The 20,589-nt window shown below is 44.1% G+C and overlaps 1 long non-coding RNA gene across 1 annotated transcript in view; it reads left to right on the top strand.

The window, feature by feature from the left end:
• Positions 1-20,589, top strand: part of LOC115471137 — a 90,334-nt gene that overhangs the window by 43,520 nt on the left and 26,225 nt on the right. The window lies entirely within an intron of this gene.

The following is a 20,589-nucleotide window of genomic DNA, read 5'->3' as shown; positions in this document are numbered from 1 at the left end:
GAGATCCTCGCTCGGCAGGGTTGGATGTCTTGACTCAGCCCTGGCCTCCGGGCCTACTATATGTGTTCCCTCCGTGGCCCTTGATAGGGCGTGTGCTCCTGCGGATTCGGCTGCGCCCAGGAGGCCTTGGTATGCGGACCTCCGAAAGATGCTAGTGGAGGCTCCCCTTCCTTTACCTCTGGTACCGAACCTGTTGTCACAGGGCCTGGTAGCCATGGAGGATGCCTGCCGCTTTGGTCTAATGGCATGGCGATTGAGAGGGCGCAATTGAGGGACAGAGGCTATTCAAACAGTCATTTCCACTCTCCTGCAGGCCTGCAAGCGTTCCACTTCCGTAGCTTATGCCAGGATTTGGCGCCAGTTTGAGTCTTGGTGTGCTTCAAAAGCGATCACACCCATGCGGGCTCCTGTCTCGCCGATTCTGGACTTTTTGCAGGATGGTGTACAAATAGGCTTGGCCTATAATTCCCTGTGGGTGCAAGTGGCAGCGTTGGCCTCCCTTCGTGGTAAGGGTGAAGGCATGTCTTTAGCTGCTCATCCAGATGTGGCACAGTTTCTTAGTGGGGTGCTTCGGCTCCGGCCTTCCGTGCGAGCACCCTGTCCAGCTTGGAACCTGGGGCTAGTTTTGAAGGCCCTGCAGGCTTCTCCTTTTGAGCCGCTTCGGTGAGCATCGGAGAAAGATTTGACAGTAAAGGCCATTTTTCTTGTGGCCATTACTTCAGCGAGATGGGTGTCAGAGCTCCGGGCGCTGTCCTGTAGAGACCCATTTCTGCAATTCTGAGTCAGGGGTCACGGTTTGGGCCGTGCCTTCCTTCATGCCTAAGGTGGTTTCAGCGTTTCACCTAAACCAGCCTATTTTCTTGTCCTCCTTTGATAAGGAGGAGTTTCCAAGAATCTTTTGGGCAGTTGCACCTGTTGGATGTGCGCAGGACTCTGCTGCAGTATCTGCAAGTTTCTATCTCTTTCAGGATCTATGATCATCTGTTTGTTTTGCTATCAGGTCCTCGCAGAGGGTCTCCAGCGTCTAAAGCCACTATTGCCCGCTGGCTCAAAGAAACTATCTTTTCAGCTTATCTGCTTGCCGGCCAGTCTCCGCCTGTAGCCTTTAAGGCGCATTCTACCAGAGCGATTTCTTCCTCTTGGGCTGAAACTGGAGCACTCTCTCGTCAAGAGATATGCAGTGCAGCAACGTGGGCTTCTAAGCTCTCTTTTGCCCAACATTACAGGCTGGATGTGGCTGCTAGGAGGGATGCGTGTTTTGGAGCACAATTGCTAGCGCATGGTGCGACCTGTTCCCACCCTATATAAGGATTGCTTTTTTACATCCCATACGTAATGGCTTCATCTGCTTGATGACAAGGAAGGGAAAATTAGGTTCTTACCTTGGTAATTTTCTTTCCTTTAGTCATAGCAGATGAAGCCATGAGCCCTCCCTGTATGATTGTCTGTATGCTGTGAATCTGTTTCAGGTTCTGTTCTTGTTTCCTGAAGTTCCTTCCTTGGGAGAAAGTTGGAAAACAGTCTTCAGGATTCATGTTCACTTATAGGAGGATGAGTCCATTCCCTCCAGTTTATGTTTTGGAGGATGAGTTTATTCCCTCCAGGAGGTTGCGTGTATCCCCTCCAGTTATACAATAAGGAGGACAAGTTTATTCCCTCCTTTTGAGTTCATGCCCTTGTTAAGGGGCCATCGTTCGCTGTGAGGAAAGTTCATGTTATTCCCATTGCGGTTTGCCATACTGCTTTGGAAGCTTCAAATACTGAAGAGGCAGTGGAGCTGGCTGGCCATGAGGCACTGTGAAAAGTTGAGTGCTCTCTATCTCCCCCTGCTGGTTGATGGACACAACCCATACATAATGGCTTCATCTGCTATGAATAAAGGAAAGAAAATTACCAAGGTAAGAACCTAATTTTCCCATTGTGCTAAATATGTAGGTGGATTCATGTTAAATACCAGAAAGCTCTATGCTTTGGTTAATATTCTACTTAACATGCAATCCCTGACTGTAACTAATGAATCGACTCCCTCCACAGACCAACTAGCAAATTACTTTAAGAAAATTAATAAAATTAGACAAGAATTGAAAGGCTCCATCAGTAATATTGACAGATATATTTTTCCATGTCAATTCTGCTGTATGCCACTCAGCAGTCAGAACATGGTCCAACTTCTCTCCTCCCACACTGGATCAGGTAAATGTTTTACTATCCAAGTACACAATGTCACAATGTATTTTATCCTCTGTTCCTTTATTGGTAAAAGTGTTGAAAGGTTTAGTAGCTAGTCAGCGTTCCTACAGACCTTTTCCATCCTTCATAGTACACAATCAGGAGTGTGACCATCCTTTAGTGCTCACTACCCTTACTGCAAATTTCAGAAAAGAGTTGAGCATGGGCAGAAAAATCATAATTATACAATTTGATATGTCCATTGCCTTTGATACAGTTGACCATAATATATTGTTGTATTTATTTAGACCACTTTGGTATTAGTGGATCTGTTTCAAAATGGTGCCATGGTTTCCTAAAATCAAGATTCAACCAAGTAAAACTATCAGGTCATATCTCCTCACCCTGGGACTCTATATGTGGGGTTCCACAAGTCTCTCCTTTGCCACCCATATTATTCAATATCATGATGGCACCACTGGGTTACTTAATGGAGGCTCACAGATTTAATTCATTCATCTTTGCTGATGATGTAACCATTTATATCACCTTCAAAAGGGAATTCCTAGAAATTATACATGAAATTAAAACCAGTTTAGACCTGATGGAATCTAGGGCATCCAGTTTTAAACTCAAATTAAATTGAGAAAAGACTAAATTCCTCATACTTACCAATCACTATCAACCCATTCCCATTTCCTAAAAAAAACTTCATTATTTACAAAACATCATATGCCTTAGATCAATTGATGAAAATCCTGGGCATGACCATCGACCAGCATTTATCATTCGAAGCTCAGGTCTCAAAAGTGGTCTGGAGCATCTTCCACACAATATGGAAGTTAAAAAGGTTGCATCCTTTTTTCCCAAGCTCCACACATCTTATTATCACCCAATCTCTAGTACTATGCGGGCATTAAAATCTCACTCCTTAAAAAATTACAAATGGCACAAAATACCACCGCCCACCTTGTATGCAGTGTTTCTCACTTTGAGAAGGCTTCCCATCTCTTGTTAACACTTCACTGGCTTCCCATAAACACCAGGGTCACCTTTAAAATATGCACGACTGTTTACCACATCATATATGGTTTATATCACCCTCCTACATCCAACAACTAATTGATTTACCTTAATGTAATACAGTAAAAACATATAGAGAATACCTCCTGCTCCATTATTCAAATTGCAAAGGCCTTTCTTACAAATCAATCCTTTTCACAGGCTTTACATTTCAGAGTACCAAACTTTGGAATTCTCTCCCCAAGCAATTAAGGTACTTAGAAGATTATCTGAGATTCCATAAATTACTAAAGGCTTTTCTATTAAGTACATATCTTATCAAATGACAATAAACTAATATTGCCGTCTCTCTTATATATGTTTCAACATAACCAATATTACTACTACTACTACTTAACATAGCGCCAGCTTAGCTTCATGACAAACGCACAATTCCTAATATGTTAAAATGCTATAACTAATTATATGACTATCATATTTTTTATGTTTTTCTTGAATGTAAACCACATTGAACCTAAATTCTTCAGGATAATGTGGGATACAAATGTCAAAAATAAATAACTAAAATAAACAAGTTTTTACCAATCGTCGGAAACTCATGTAATCAGAAGACATGCCTAATGTTAACACGCAAAGAATTGCAAATCTCTGAACCTTTTCCCACAATTGTCCTGTTGAAAGTTGTCTTCAGTCTACAAATTGTACAAATCTCATACCTTGAGAAGATCTCAAAGCCCTCCTTGGGAAATATAATAGAACATATAACAAATATGATGGAGTAAGACTGTACAAAATTTTAGAAATCATAATCAAAAGTTTAAATTCCATTCTTGCCCTACAAGGGAACCAATGTAACTTCATCATGTATGGTGTCACATGATCTGAGTCCTTCCCATCATATATCAATTTGGCCGCAGTATTCTGTATGGATTGCAGCCTTTTTACTTGTTTGTCTGGAAGACCCAAGCGGACCAGATTGCAAAAATCTATAGTGGAAATGATAATTGCTTGATTGGCAATCTAGAACAGTTGCTTATCTAAGAACTGTTTCATATGTATTAACAACAGCAAACAATCAAGACAATCTCATGCGGTAGATTGGTTCTAACTGAACATGTGGTAAGCAATTTCTTAAAAAAGGTGGTAAACTCCCATGGTATCTGGTCCTTGACAGATGATCTGGAAGCTTCTCGTTTGGTCATCTTTTCTGAGCTGGCACATCAGTTTCAGTTACTGGGCATGCGATTTTTCTATCAAAGCTCAGAAGCCCTATCTTCAAGACGTGGCTTTGACTCCTAAGCTGAAAGTAATATGCACCCAAGTTCAGGCTTTGTGTCATCAAGCTTCTAATTTTTACAATTTTTTAAATGATCAAGAAAACTCTAGCATATCTGTATCTTGCAAAAAAAAAAAAGTAATTGATTTGTTAAATATTTGCAGACTTTGTGACCCATAACAGAGTTCATAGAACACGTTATGCAGTTCTTGCCTTTCCTATGTTGATTCCTGCACGGGCTGTGTCTTTTGCATTGATTCATTTTCTGCCATGTTGTCTCTTATGACATTTGTTCTGTTTGTTTGAGTTTGAATTTGGTTGTTTGGTGCTATTAATTCCAGATCTCCTGCTTCACCCTGTAAGCTGCAGTGGAATTTGCATTCATGTGGAAGGAAGCTGTGAATCAAGACAGAAGTGTTGAGGAGCCAGGGGCACTCCACACCTGTTTGTTCAGCTCCTGGGCAGGTTGGCTCAAGAGCCTTTTATTTCCTTAAATACTTCCATGTATAACGTGCTTCTTAAGTGTTTTAACTGTAAGGAAAGGTTTGGGGGAAGATTGTAGTGGCGGTGATGTGCAACACTGTGACCTGGAAATCTTCCTTTTAAAAATAGTTCCACTTTGTCAGCTCTGGGAACAAGAGAAAGGGGCAGATGCTAGAAAAAGGAGAGGAAGAGGGCTGGGGTAGATGCTTGTGGATGGTGTAGTTAAGAAACAGGGGAGAAGATGTTTTGGAAGTTGTACCCTGCCCCGCTCCCCCCCACCCTACCATCGGCCACCACAGTTTTACGTGCAAACATTATGTGCCTAAGAATAGAAAGCACCCATATATATATATACTTCAGAAAAATTAGAGGGAACATTGCCCTCAACCTGTGGCTGCTGAAAGGCAGTCCACACTCTCCTTGAGACACAATGATTTCTCACACAAGCTTTCTAATTAGTCTCAGCTGTACTCCACGATTATTACCACCAGCTCCTATATCGACTTCCTTCCTAATTGGTTCTCTATCAAAGTCTTTCTGAACCATGAGGCCCCTTTACTGAAGTGAGTTAGGCATTCAACTCATGCTTAAAGGGGCGATCAAGGAAGACAAAGACGTAGCGGAGAGACTGAATGAATTCTTTGCTTCGGTCTTCACCGAGGAAGATTTGGGTGGGATACCGGTGTCGGAAATGGTATTTCAAGCGGATGAGTGGGAGAAACTTACTGACTTCACGGTAAACCTGGAGGACGTAATGGGGCAGTTCAGCAAACTGAAGAGTAGCAAATCTCCTGGACCGGATGGTATTCATCCTAGAGTACTGAAAGAACTGAAAAATGAGCTTGCGGAGCTACTGCTAGTGATATGCAACTTATCCTTAAAATCGAATGTGGTACCGGAAGATTGGAGGGTGGCCAATGTAACGCCGATTTTTTAAAAAGGCTTCAGGGGAGATCCGGGAAATTATAGACCGGTGAGTCTGACGTCAGTGCCGGGGAAAATGGTAGAGGCTATTATTAAAAACAAAATTACAGAGCACATCCGAGGACATGGATTACTGAGACCAAGTCAGCACGGCTTTTGTGTGGGGAAATCTTGCCTGACCAATTTACTTCAATTCTTTGAAGGAGTAAACAAACGTGGACAAAGGGGAACCGGTTGTGTATCTGGATTTTCAAAAGGCATTTGACAAGGTACCTCATGAAAGGCTACAGAGGAAATTGGAGGGTCATGGGATAGGAGGAAATGTCCTATTGTGGATTAAAACGTGGTTGAAGGATAGGAAACAGAGAGTGGGGTTAAATGGTCAGTATTCACAATGGAGAAGGGTAGTTAGTGGGGTTCCTCAGGGGTCTGTGCTAGGACCGCTGCTTTTTAATATATTTATAAATGATTTAGAGATGGGAGTAACTAGCGAGGTAATTAAATTTGCTGATGACACAAAGTACAAAAGTAATGCCATATTGGGAAAAGACCAAGGGTCCATCGAGCCCAGCATCCTGTCCACGACAGCGGCCAATCCAGGCCAAGGGCACCTGGCAAGCTTCCCAAACGTACAAACATTCTATACATGTTATTCCTGGAATTTTGGATTTTTCCAAGTCCGTTTAGTAGCGGTATATGGACTTGTCCTTTAGGAAACCGTCCACCCCCTTTTTAAACTCTGCTAAGCTAACCGCCTTCACCACTTTCTCCGGCAACGAATTCCAGAGTTTAATTACACGTTGGGTGAAGAAAAATTTTCTCCGATTTGTTTTAAATTTACTACACTGTAGTTTCATCGCATGCCCCCTAGTCCTAGTATTTTTGGAAAGCGTGAACAGACGCTTCACATCCACCTGTTCCACTCCACTCATTATTTTATATACCTCTATCATGTCTCCCCTCAGCCGTCTCTTCTCCAAGCTGTATAGCCCTAGCCTCCTTAGTCTTTCTTCATAGGGAAGTCGTCCCATCCCCGCTATCATTTTAGTCGCCCTTCGCTGCACCTTTTCCAATTCTACTATATCTTTCTTGAGATGCGGCGACCAGAATTGAACACAATACTCAAGGTGCGGTCGCACCATGGAGCGATACAACGGCATTATAACATCCTCACACCTGTTTTCCATACCTTTCCTAATAATACCCAACATTCTATTTGCTTTCTTAGCCGCAGCAGCACACTGAGCAGAAGGTTTCAGTGTGTTATCGACGACGACACCCAGATCCCTTTCTTGGTCCGTAACTCCTAACGTGGAACCTTGCATGACGTAGCTATAATTTGGGTTCTTTTTTCCCACATGCATCACCTTGCACTTGCTCACATTAAACATCATCTGCCATTTAGCCGCCCAGTCTCCCAGTCTCGTAAGGTCCTCTTGTAATTTTTCACAATCCTGTCGTGATTTAACAACTTTGAATAACTTTGTGTCAACAGCAAATTTAATTACCTCGCTAGTTACTCCCATCTCTAAATCATTTATAAATATATTAAAAAGCAGCGGTCCTAGCACGGACCCCTGAGGAACCCCACTAACTACCCTTCTCCATTGTGAATACTGCCCATTTAACCCCACTCTCTGTTTCCTATCCTTCAACCAGTTTTTAATCCACAATAGGACATTTCCTCCTATCCCATGACCCTCCAATTTCCTCTGTAGCCTTTCATGAGGTACCTTGTCAAACGCCTTTTGAAAATCCAGATACACAATATCAACCGACTCCCCTTTGTCCACATGTTTGTTCACTCCTTCAAAGAATTGAAATAAATTGGTCAGGCAAGATTTCCCCACACAAAAGCCATGCTGACTTGGTCTCAGTAATCCATGTCCTCGGATGTGCTCTGTAATTTTGTTTTTAATAATAGCCTCTACCATTTTCCCAGGCACCGACGTCAGACTCACCGGTCTATAATTTCCCGGATCTCCCCTGGAGCCTTTTTTAAAAATGGGCGTTACATTGGCCACCCTCCAATCTTCCGGTACCACGCTCGATTTTAAGGATAAGTTGCATATCACTAGCAGTAGCTCAGCAAGCTCGTTTTTCAGTTCTATCAGTACTCTAGGATGAATACCATCCGGTCCAGGAGATTTGCTACTCTTCAGTTTGCCGAACTGCCCCATTACGTCCTCCAGGTTTACCGTGAAGTCAGTAAGTTTCTCCGACACGTCCGCTTGAAATACCATTTCCGACACCGGTATCCTACCCAAATCTTCCTCGGTGAAGACTGAAGCAAAGAATTCATTCAGTCTCTCCGCTACGTCTTTGTCTTCCTTGATCGCCCCTTTTACCCCTCGGTCATCCAGCGGCCCAACCGATTCTTTTGCCGGCTTCCTGCTTTTAATATACCGAAAAAAAATTTTACTATGTTTTTTTGCCTCTAATGCTATCTTTTTTTCATACTCCCTCTTGGCCTTCTTAATCTGCGCCTTGCATTTGCTTTGACACTCCTTATGCTGTTTCTTGTTATTTTCAGACGGTTCCTTCTTCCATTTTCTGAAGGCGTTTCTTTTAGCCCTAATAGCTTCCTTCACCTCACTTTTCAACCAGGCCGGGTGTCTTTTGGACTTCCGTCTTTCTTTTCTAATTTGCGGAATATGTATGGCCTGGGCCTCCAGGATGGTATTTTTGAACAGCGTCCACGCCTGTTGCACAGTTTTTACTCTCTCAGTTGCCCCCCTAAGTTTTTTTTTTTTACCGTTCTTCTCATTTTATCATAGTCTCCTTTTTTAAAGTTAAACGCTAACGTATTTGACTTTCTGTGTACAGTTACTTCAAGGTCGATGTCAAAACTGATCATATTATGGTCACTGTTATCAAGCGGCCCCAGTACCATAACGTCCCTCACCAGATCATGCGCTCCACTAAGGACCAAGTCTAGAATTTTTCCTTCTCTCGTCGGCTCCTGCACCAGTTGCTCCATAAAGCTGTCCTTGATTTCATCAAGGAATTGTATCTCTGTAGCGTGTCCCGATGTTACATTTACCCAGTCTATATTTGGATAATTGAAGTCACCCATTATTATCACATTGCCCATTTTGTTCGCGTCTCTGATTTCTTTTATCATTTCTGTGTCTACCTGCTCATCCTGGCGAGGCGGACGGTAGTACACTCCTATCACCATTTTGTTTCCCTTTTATACATGGAATTTCAACCCACAGTGATTCAAAGGTGTGATTTGTGTCATGCTGAATTTGTAATCTATCTGAGTCAAGGCTCTCGTTAATATACAATGCTACCCCTCCACCAGTCCGGTCCACCCTATCATTACGATATACTTTGTACCCCGGTATGACAGTGTCCCACTGGTTATCCTCCTTCCACCAGGTCTCAGTAATGCCTATTATATCCAATTTTTCATTTAGTGCAATATATTCCAACTCTCCCATCTTATTTCTTAGACTCCTAGCATTTGCATATAGACATTTCAGAGTATGTTTGTTGTTCTTATTTGCATGATGCTTAGTACCTGACACTATTGATTTGACATCTTTTGTCTGATCTTTAGTTGTATTTAAGGGCACCTGGCCTACCACGGTCTGTTGTGCAACCTCACTATCCAGAAACCCTATCTTCCCTGTTTGTGAGGTATCTTTGCAAGATACCTTTTCCCGAACCATGCGCTTTTGAGTGACTGTCGGCCTTCCCCCCATTTCTAGTTTAAAAGCTGCTCTATCTCCTTTTTAAATGCCGACGCCAGCAGCCTGGTCCCACCCTGTTATTCAAAGTTGTTAAATCGCGACAGGATTGTGAAAAATTACAAGAGGACCTTATGAGACTGGGAGACTGGGCGGCTAAATGGCAGATGACGTTTAATGTGAACAAGTGCAAGGTGATGCATGTGGGAAAAAAGAACCCGAATTATAGCTACGTAATGCAAGGTTCCTCGTTAGGAGTTACGGACCAAGAAGGGGATCTGGGTGTCGTCGTCGATAATATGCAGAAACCTTCTGCTCAGTGTGCTGCTGCGACTAGGAAAGCGAATAGAATGTTGGGTATTATTAGGAAAGGTATGGAAAACAGGTGTGAGGATGTTATAATGCCTTTGTAGCGCTCCATGGTGCGACCGCACCTTGAGTATTGTGTTCAATTCTGGTCGCCGCATCTCAAGAAAGATATAGTAGAATTGGAAAAGGTGCAGCGAAGGGCGACTAAAATGATAGCGGGGATGGGACGACTTCCCTATGAAGAAAGATTAAGGAGGCTAGGGCTACAGCTCGGAGAAGAGACGGCTGAGGGGAGACATGATAGAGGTATATAAAATAATGAGTGGAGTGGAACAGGTGGATGTGAAGCGTCTGTTCATCCTTTCCAAAAATACTAGGACTAGGGGGCATGCGATGAAACTACAGTGTAGTAAATTTAACACAAATCGGAGAAAATTTTTCTTCACCCAACGTATAATTAAACTCTGGAATTCGTTGCCGGAGAAAGTGGTGAAGGCGGTTAGCTTAGCAGAGTTTAAAAAGGGGTTGGACGGTTTCCTAAAGGACAAGTCCATAAACCACTACTAAATGGACTTGGGAAACATCCACAACTCCAGGAACAACATGTATAGAATGTTTGTACGTTTGGGAAGCTTGCCAGGTGCCCTTGGCCTGGATTGGCCGCTGTCGTGGACAGGATGCTGGGCTCGATGGACCCTTGGTCTTTTCCCAGTATGGCATTACTTATGTACTTAATGTGCAAAAACAGGCTAACACACAAACCTGTAAAAGCGTTTTGCAGTAGTATGCCTGTTATCATGCTGTAAACCATGCATTAATGACGTTCTCAGAATTTCTCTATTGGGGGCATGGCATGGATAGGGAATGGGCATGGAAATGTTATCCAGTTAGTGTGTTTTTCTGCGCACCAACTGGGTAGTGCATAGGTAATGCAGGAACAACTTTGCACCTCCTAAATAGGTGCTAAGTGTTCCCTCATTAACTATGAGCAGATACTGGGCACTAATGGGAACATTATCACATGACCTGAATTTTAAAATACTACAGATGCCTCCAGTAATTGCAGTGATAGGTTTGCAGCTAACGCATGGTGAAATCCCACATTAAGCTGCATTAATTGCAAACATTAACACACTTAATAAAAGGGCTCCTGTTTCCCCAGTATTCTGTCTTTCTGTTCCTTTTATTTATTTAGATTTTGCTCACACCTTTTTCAGTAGTAGCTCAAGGTGAGTTACATTCAGGTACACTGGCCATTTCTTTGTCCCAGGAGGGCTCACAATCTAAGTTTGTACCTGAGGCAATGGAGGGTTAAGTGACTTGCCCAAGATCACAAGGAGCAGCAGTGGGATTTGAACTGGCCACCTCTGGGTTGCACAACCGGTGCTCTAACCACAAGGCCACTCCTCCACTCCCACTAGGCCACTCCTCCTTTTGTTTTATGATCCCCTAGCCAAGTCCTGTTCACCTTTCCTTTCCACTTTAAGGTAATGTTTCTCTTGGAACTCCATCTAAGCCACCCTCTGTCTTCCTGACAGTTAAACTACCCTGCTTCCCTCACACTCCATTTGTGTGTATGAAGCACTGCTTCATCACACATGGTGTTTGTAACTACTAGAAGCATACATCTTGGACAGAGTGCAGTCATTTGTAACGCTTGCAACTTAGGGACTCAAGAAAATGTGAAGAACTGGCTTAAAGAATTCTAAATCATTGACTTATTAACAATTTTAAAAGCTACAGGGAGAATATATTATTAGTAGTAGTAACTTTGAAGCACAGAGCACTATGGGGAGGGTACAGCTTTCAAAACACTGTGTCTTTAAGTCCTTTTTTGTTTAATATCCCTGTTTGAGTACTGTTTCTGTCTGGGCGGGGTATGTCACAGTTCCTGAGGGCTTCATTTGTTGAAGTTTGTGGGTCCAGATTGGTGGGGGAGAGGTTTTCTTTCAAGGCCCTACGCATGAAATCAACTTCATCTCTCTGCTGTATCTTCAGACTCACTCATCACAGCCCACTTCCACAAAAGACCAATCAAGCTAGTTAAAGGGCAAGAACATAACTGACACGTGTTAAAAATTAACAGTTCCATCTGTTACCTCATAGATAGTACAATGTTGGACTTGAGCACAGCTATTGCTAATTGCTTTCTGAAGAACTTTGGGTCAGTGCTCTCGTTAAGCCATGTGATCTTAATATTGATGTATTCACCTTATGGTCCAGGACAGTGCTTCTCAACCCAGTCCTCAGGACACATCCAGCTAGTCAGGTTTTCAGGAGATCCACAATGAATATGTATGAGAGAAATTTTGTATACCGAGGAGGTTACAAGACGTATGAGGAGAGACTTGCGGACCTGAACATGTATACCCTGGAGGAAAGGAGGAACAGGGGTGATATGATACAGACGTTCAAATATTTGAAAGGTATTAATCCGCAAACAAACCTTTTCCGGAGATGGGAAGGCGGTAGAACGAGAGGGCATGAAATGAGATTGAAGGGGGGCAGGCTCAAGAAGAATGTCAGGAAGTATTTTTTCACGGAGAGGGTGGTGGATGGTTGGAATGCCCTCCCGCTGGAGGTGGTGGAGATGAAAACGGTAATGGAATTCAAACATGCGTGGGATAAACATAAAGGAATCTTGTGCAGAAGGAAGGGATCCTCAGGAGCTTAGCCTAGAATGGGTGGCAGAGCTGGTGAATGGGAGGCGGGGCTAGTGCTGGGCAGACTTATACGGTCTGTGCCGGGGCTGGTGGTTGGGCGGCGGGGATAGTGCTGGGCAGACTTATACGGTCTGTGCCAGAGCTGGTGGTGGGAGGCTGGTAGTTCGTATCTTTCCCAACACACCTTCAGAGTATTCTCTAATGGCTCTTCTTCCACCCCCGTCCCGCTCTCTGTTGGGGTTCCTCAAGGATCTGTCCTTGGACCGCTTCTTTTCTCGATATACACCTCTTCCCTGGGCTCGCTGATCTCATCACATGGTTTCCAGTACCATCTCTATGCTGATGACACCCAGCTTTACCTCTCCACTCCCGACATCACAGTCGAAACCCAGGCCAAAGTTTCGGCCTGCCTTTCAGACATCGCTGCCTGGATGTCCAACCGGCATCTGAAACTGAACATGGCAAAGACTGAGCTCCTTGTCTTTCCACCCAAACCCTCTTCTCCTCTTCCCCCACTTTCTGTCTCTGTTGACAACGCCCTCATCCTCCCCGTCTCTTCAGCCCGCAATCTTGGAGTCATTTTCGACTCCTCCCTCTCCTTCTTTGCCCATATCCAGCAGACAGCTAAGACCTGTCGCTTCTTTCTCTAATATTAGAAAAATTCGCCCATTCCTCTCTGAACAGACCACCCGAACCCTCGTCCACTCGCTCGTTACCTCTCGTCTTGACTATTGCAACCTTCTCCTCGCTGGCCTCCTGCTTAGCCACCTATCCCCCCTTCAATCTGTCCAAACTTCTGCCGCACATTTTATCTACCACGTGAACCGATACTCTCATATCACCCCTCTCCTCAAGTCGCTTCACTGGCTCCCGATCCGCTACCGTATACAGTTCAAGCTTCTCTTATTGACCTTCAAGTGCACTCAATCTGCAGCCCCCCATTACTTCTCTACCCTCCTCTCCCCGTATGTTCCCACCCGTAACCTCCGCTCTCAGGACAAATCACTCCTATCTGTACCCTTCTCCACCACCGCTAACTCCAGACTCCGCCCCTTCTGCCTCGCATCACCTTATACCTGGAACAGACTTCCCGAGCCCATACGCCATGCGCCCTCCCTGCCCATTTTCAAGTCCTTACTCAAAGCCCATCTCTTCTCCCTTGCTTTTGGCGCCTAACCACCTTCCCCATTCATGATACCTACACTGACTACATAGTTTGTTACCTTTAGATTGTAAGCTGTCTTGAGCAGGGACTGTCCTTTCCCATGTTTAAACTTGTACAGCGCTGCGTAACCCTGGCAGCGCTATAGAAATGCTAAGTAGTAGTAAGTAGTAGAGGCGAGGATAGTGCTGGGCAGACTTATACAGTCTGTGCCAGAGCTGGTGGTGGGAGGCGGGGTTGGTGGTTGGGAGGCGGGGATAGGGCTGGCCAGACTTATACAGTCTGTGCCCTGAAGAGGACAGTACAAATAAAAAAGTAGCACATATGAATTTATCTTCTTGGGCAGACTGGATGGACCGTGAAGGTCTTTTTCTGCCGTCATCTACTATGTTACTATGAGGTAGTGCATGCAAATCTCCTGCATGCTTATTAATTTGGATATCCTGAAACTCGACTGGTTGGGTGTTCCCCAAGGACTGGGTTGAGAAGCATTGGTCCAAGAGGTAATACAGAGTTTATGTAACATTCATTCTAGGGTGGCTATATGTAATACTCAAATCCACAGAGGAATAAGGGCAAATTACCCTACAGACAGAAAAACAGCCCATACGGTACTACTACTAATAATCATTTGTATAGCACTACTAGACATACACAGTGCTGTACACATTATATACAGGTACTTTCTCTGTCCCTAGAAGGCTCACAATCTAACTTTTTGTACCTGGGACAACAGAGGGTTAAGTGACTTGCCCAAGGTCATAAGGAGCTGCAGTGGGAACTGAACCCAGCTTGCCAAGGATCAAAGCCCACTGCACTAACCATTAGACTACTCCTCCACTCTAGTACCAGATGAAAAACCCAACAAAAGGCCGCTCCTTTCTCCAGCTGGACTGCATACATGCATTGAAGACTTCATAGTTAAGTTTGCTTTTTTTTGCTCTTTGCTTATCATGTCATTTTACCTTTGTTTTTTGCATATACACTGGCTTGCTGTAACTTTTTTGTTTGACATACTGTGACCGTTCACATTCTTAAGGTGGAGTTCTTTTACTGCTGTTTGTTTTTTTTTTCTCCATCTGAACTGTGACGGTGACAGTGAGTTTGCCTGTGATAGTACTTGCTGTAGTCCCTGTTGATGAGATTTCTTCTGGCAGAGGCATTTAGGTTTGAGGCTATACTTTCTGTACTTTTTCTTTTTTTGAGCTGTGGTTTTTTTTTTTTTTTTTTTTTGCACTGTATTTGAGTTTGTATGTAGGTCGCATGTATGCCAGCAAGTTCAGCAGGGATTTTTTTTTGTTTGTTTGTTTATAGGGTAATATTCAAATATCACATACAGCTAAAAAGGCACAGTTTGGTTTGCAAACCGAGCAGTGTTTGCGGGCATTTCTTTGTCTTGATAGTTTTCAGACTGTAATGCAACTGATGGTTTTAAGCCACCTGAACTATTCTAAGGCCCTTCATTTTGGCCTCCATATAAAATCTTCGGCCAAGCTACGGAGGATAAAAATGCAGCAGCTAGAGTGATTGCACAAAATGCTAAATGGGGAATCATGTCTCCTCTAGTCTGCTCACTCTTCATCAGCTCCCAGCATGGCTGGCACAAGCATTAGCCCAGACTAGGCAGTTGCATAGAGCAGCAGCTTCTGTTGGGTGTGGGTGTATGTGCACCAAAAAGCAGGAGCATTCAAAGCAAAACAAAAGGTTCTAAGAACTACATACACTAAATAAATTAAAAAAAAAAAAAAAAAAGCAGGGGTACTTTTACCAGTCGGGTGGGGGGGGGGGGGGGGGGGAGGGAGTCAGACATTTACCCAGATCATTCTGGGTGGGGTGGTATTGGGGTGATCATGATTGAGGAGTGGTTGGTAGACTGAAAGTTTGTCTAGGGCACCTGATATTCTTGCAGTGGCCTTGGCTTCCAATTTATTTGAGGATTAGTATTAACATGGTTTGACTGACTTTTCAAGCCTCCATAACATAGGTCTTTATTAACACACAGGCCAGCTTGGCAGAAAGAAGATAAGAGAGGGACACTTCTCTATTGAAAACACCTTTTCTTATAACTTCTGTGACATCCCAACTCCTCCTGATCAGCAAGCCAGCTAGAATATTCCTAACTACTAGCTATCCATTTATACAGGGACTATGGAAAGCAGTAACCTTTGCATAATAGTTAATATACCTAATCTATTTCAGAGATATGGCAATTCACCAAATACAGTTGGGCACTTAAGTGCCCCTGCAGTCACACCCTCCCATGCAAAAAGAAGCTGAAACATGGGATCTAAACTTGGAATTGAACTTTGAGCTCTCTCATTTATCCTCAAATGAACCTACTCATAAATCACCCAGTCACTGAATAAAGTTAAGCACAACTTTAAACTTTTATCAAAGAACAATAACATTGCACATATTGAGCTAGTGCTTTTTAAATGTTGCATAGTATCAACATTAATATTATAAAAATCATCAGTTTAAATAAACACATAAACAGACCTTCAAGGTTTCCAAGAAGACAAATCAACAACAACAACAAAAGATCTAAAAACAAAACTTCAAAATCTCCCAGTGAGGAAATTAGTTTAAATCATTTTTATTGGTTGTAACACACAAATAAAACAGTTCTTTGTCAAAAACAAAATTTATACATAAAATTGTCAACCAACAGGCTGAAACAGCCTATCAAGTTACAGTATAGTATTTGCATTTTCTCCCCTTCCTTCCCCTCCTAGTGACCCTTAGTGCTCCCTATGTCTTATCGCGTTCTAGTATTACAAATATAACAAAAAACAACAATTGACAAACATCTGGCTAAATTATTCCAGAATAAACACCGTTGTTCGGCTTCGATTTATGTGAGTTATTTAACTGTGTTAATCCTGGGGAGTACCCTTCCCTACCCCCCCCCCCCTTTGCTCCATTACAAAGTCAACTGTGTTTGTAATTCAGTTCTCACATAGGTCAGTATCTAAGGCAGTGGTATCTCTCATTGCACACTGCTTGCCCATCTATCAATAGATCTATACCGCCATCAACAGCCCCTCTATTTATTGATTGGGCCTATAAAGCACAGGGGAAGCTTCAAAAACTCAGCAGTAAACTTCGTGCCTTAGCCGGAAGAGTAATCCAAAGCATTTCCCATTGTGCCCTGAATCGGAGACCCGCGGGGCTTTCCAAATCAGTCACCCCACACCTATCTATTCTCATTTGTCGCACCATCTGTGCACGCCATGTCTGTAAAGGGGGTGTTTCTTTTGCCCTCCAGAATTGCAGAATTGTGGTTATTCCAAAATATATAGCCATCTTGGCAAATGCCCTAAAGCCCTCTGGTGGCTCTGCAGTAAATTTAAAGCGGTTAAATAAGATTAGGGGATCACAGATGAGGGTGCAATTCCATAATTGGTCTATTCCCTCTATAATCTGCCTCCAGAACCGCCCCACATAGGGACAACCCCAGAACATATGCCCCAGAGAGGCCGCCCCTTGGCTACATTTGGGGCAGGTTCCTTCGGCAGTAAACCCCGCTCTCTGTGCTCTGTGAGGAGATATGTGTGTTCTCAACAGCCATCTATATAATCTCTCTCTCTGGGGTATGGAGAGTCGTTGTTTATAAATGGATTTCAAATATGATCTACATTCTTCCTCTGTGAGTGTACAGCCCAAATCCCTAGACCACTCCCGTGCAATCTGTCGGAAATCTAGTTCTGCTGTTGTGTCCTTCAGTTGCCGATGATGGAATCTCAATGGTATTGAGAGCTGAGCTCCCAAAGTAAACTCCTCAGAGAGAACCTCCACCACATCCTCCGTGAGGTCTGTCCACTCTAGGGAAGCAACATAGTGGCCCAGCTGACAATATGCAAATTGGTATGTCAGGGGGATCCCATACTGGGTCTGAAGCTCTAGGTATGAGAGGATTCGTCCCTGTTCTGTGACTATATGTGCCAGGTATACCATCCCCTTCCGTGCCCATTTGTTAAATATGCTAACCCCTTGGCCTGGTGGGAATGCCGGATTATCACATATTGACAGCCACGGGGATGTACGGGCAGAAAAGTGATAGCGTCTACACACCCACCTCCACGTCTCCTTGAGAGATTTCAAAAGGGGATGCCTTCGGAATGCTGCAATGGGCAGGGACGTCCCAGAGTGAAGCAGGTGACTAAAGTGTGTGTCTGGGAACATCGACGTCTCCACTGACTTAATAGAAAAATCAGACGTCCCCCGATACCAATCATTTATGTGTCTCATGGAACTTGCGATTGCCAGGAATTTGATGTTTATGAGTCCCATGCCTCCCCCCTCCCTTGGGGCCGTCATCAGGTGATAAGGAATTCTAGGTTTCTTCCCCTGCCAGAGGTACTTTTGTATTAGGCGCTGTAAGAGCTTTTCATCTTTGCGTTTCAAAAACAGTGGTAATTGTTGAAAGACGTATAACCATTTGGGGGCAACCATCATATTAAACAGCGCTATTCTACCCCAGATTGTAAGTGGCAGCTCCCTCCACATAAACAGCTTATTTCTAGTCATCTCAATCAGTGGGCCTATGTTCTCTCTGTACATGGAGGCCCCATCTCTGGTTATGTACACTCCTAGGTATTTCATTTTTGTTGTCTCCCATCTGAGTAAAGCCTCTCCTTGCCAGCATAATTTAATGTCACTATCCATAGACATCGCACAGGACTTAGAGAGGTTAAGGCCAAACCCTGATAGCTGCCCATACTCCCTAATCAATACTAGGGCAGTCTTAAAGGACTCCTGCGGGTTAGTTAAAACCAGGAGGACGTCATCGGCGTAAGCCAAAGCTCGGACCTCCTGTTCCCCCAATCGTACCCCCCCAATTCCCGGATCTGAGTTTAGAAGACGCAATAATAGTTCTAGTGTAAGATCGAACAAAAGTGGGGATAAGGGGCAGCCTTGACGCGTTCCCCTGCCTATCTGAAACCTTTTCGAGATCCCCCCATTTGCTGTAACATAAGCTTCCAGACCAGAATATAGAGTCCCAATTGCTTGCCTCACTTCTGCAGGGATTCCTATCCAGTCTAGCATATAAAACAAGAAGGTCCACTCGACCCTGTCAAAAGCCTTTGTGGCATCTAGGCTCACCAACATCCCAGGGATTTCCTCATGTCGGCACTTTGCCATTGTCAGTAAGACTCTCCGAATATGTGATACCGAGTGCCTTTTGGGGATAAATCCCACTTGTGTAGGCTCAATCACACTCGGTAGACATGCGTTGAGCCAAATGGCCAGGATCTTCGCTAACAGTTTGATATCGACATTAATCAACGAGATGGGCCTATAGGATTCGGACTCCTCCCCACATTTTCCCGGCTTCAACAATAGTGATATGCAAGCAGTGTTTTCATGCAGTGGGAATCTCCCTTCCCGTATTACTGCCTGGTGATATTCAAATAGTGGGCATAGCAACTGGGGCTGAAGCAGTTTGTAAAATTCTCCTGAGTTCCCATCCACCCCGGGAGCTGAGAAAGACTTTAGCCCTTTTATTGCTTCAGACAGCTCCTTAAGTTGAATAGGGGCCTCTAGGCATGCTATCTCTGACTCTCCCAATTTTGGCATTTTTGCCCTACCGAGAAAGTCACTCATATGGGCCTCCGTGGCAGGCCGATTGGCCCTGTAGAGGCGACTAAAATGATCCTGTAATATCTGAAGGATCCTGCCTGGGTCATTTGTAAGGCCTCCCGTCTTTTCCTTCAGGGCCGGTATAGCTCTATTTCCTTCCCGTTTCCGAACCAGCCGGGCCAGCATACCCCCTGCTCTGTTTCCAAAGCGATGAAACTTATATTTTTGAAAGGTTCTATTCTTTAGCATTCTTTCGTGTAATAGGGAGTTTACAGCAGCCTGTATAGACAGATAGGCCTCTCTGTTAGCCACGGACTGCCGCTCGGTATATTGACGTCTAGCATTCCGCAGCCGCCTGTTCAGCTGCAAAAGGCTAGCTGCATTCTTTTTCCGTTTATTTGCTACATATGCTATCAGATCCCCCCGCAACACCGCCTTTCCAGCGCACCAAAATAGTTGTGGGTTCGATTTGTGTTCTTTATTAAACAATTCATATTCTTCCCACTTTTTTACTAAAAATTTTTGAAAAGATTTATCCTTTACCAGGTGGCCAGGGAACCTCCACCGTCTGGCTGGCTGAAAGCCACCTGGGGCCTCCAGCTCCAACCAGACGGGGCTATGGTCAGATATCAAAACTTCCTCGATTTTCGTGTCCCGGACACAATGGAACAAAGCTGCTGAAATAAATATGTAGTCTAACCTTCCCCATGTCCCGTGGGCCCTGGACCGATGTGTATAATCTCTTTGATCAGGGTGTAAATTCCGCCATGCATCCACTACAGAGAGGGAGTTGGCGAACTCACTTAGCATCTGTGACCCCCTCCGACCCTCCACTCCTCTGCCGCCCTCTCCTGAATAATCCATCTTAGGGTCTATTGATATATTCATGTCCCCTGTTATGATCAAATGTTTGTCTTCATATGGTAGCAGCCGTCTCAACAACCCTGGGAAGAAGGAGCTGTCAGGAGGGGTAGGAGCATAGATATTCAGCAAGTATAAGTCCCTCCCTTGTAGCCATAACTTAACCAAAAGGAATCGCCCTTTGGGATCCTGGAGGATCGTTTCTACCTTACAGGCCAGTCGGCGGTGAATACATATTGCCACTCCTCCCCTCCGCCCGTCTGGGGATGCATATATCACCTGTCCTACCCATCCCTGTTTGAGTTTTTCATGTTCTGCTGCCGTCAGCTTTGTTTCCTGTAGACACGCTATATCTATGTTGAGGTGTTTTAAATGTGCCAGTATCTTTTTCCTTTTAATGGGAGACGTGATGCCCCCCACATTCCAAGTGACTAATTTACA

The sequence above is a fragment of the Microcaecilia unicolor genome, chromosome 5, assembly GCF_901765095.1.
Source record: "Microcaecilia unicolor chromosome 5, aMicUni1.1, whole genome shotgun sequence".
NCBI lineage: Eukaryota > Metazoa > Chordata > Amphibia > Gymnophiona > Siphonopidae > Microcaecilia > Microcaecilia unicolor.
This window is presented reverse-complemented; position numbering and strand designations above follow the sequence as displayed.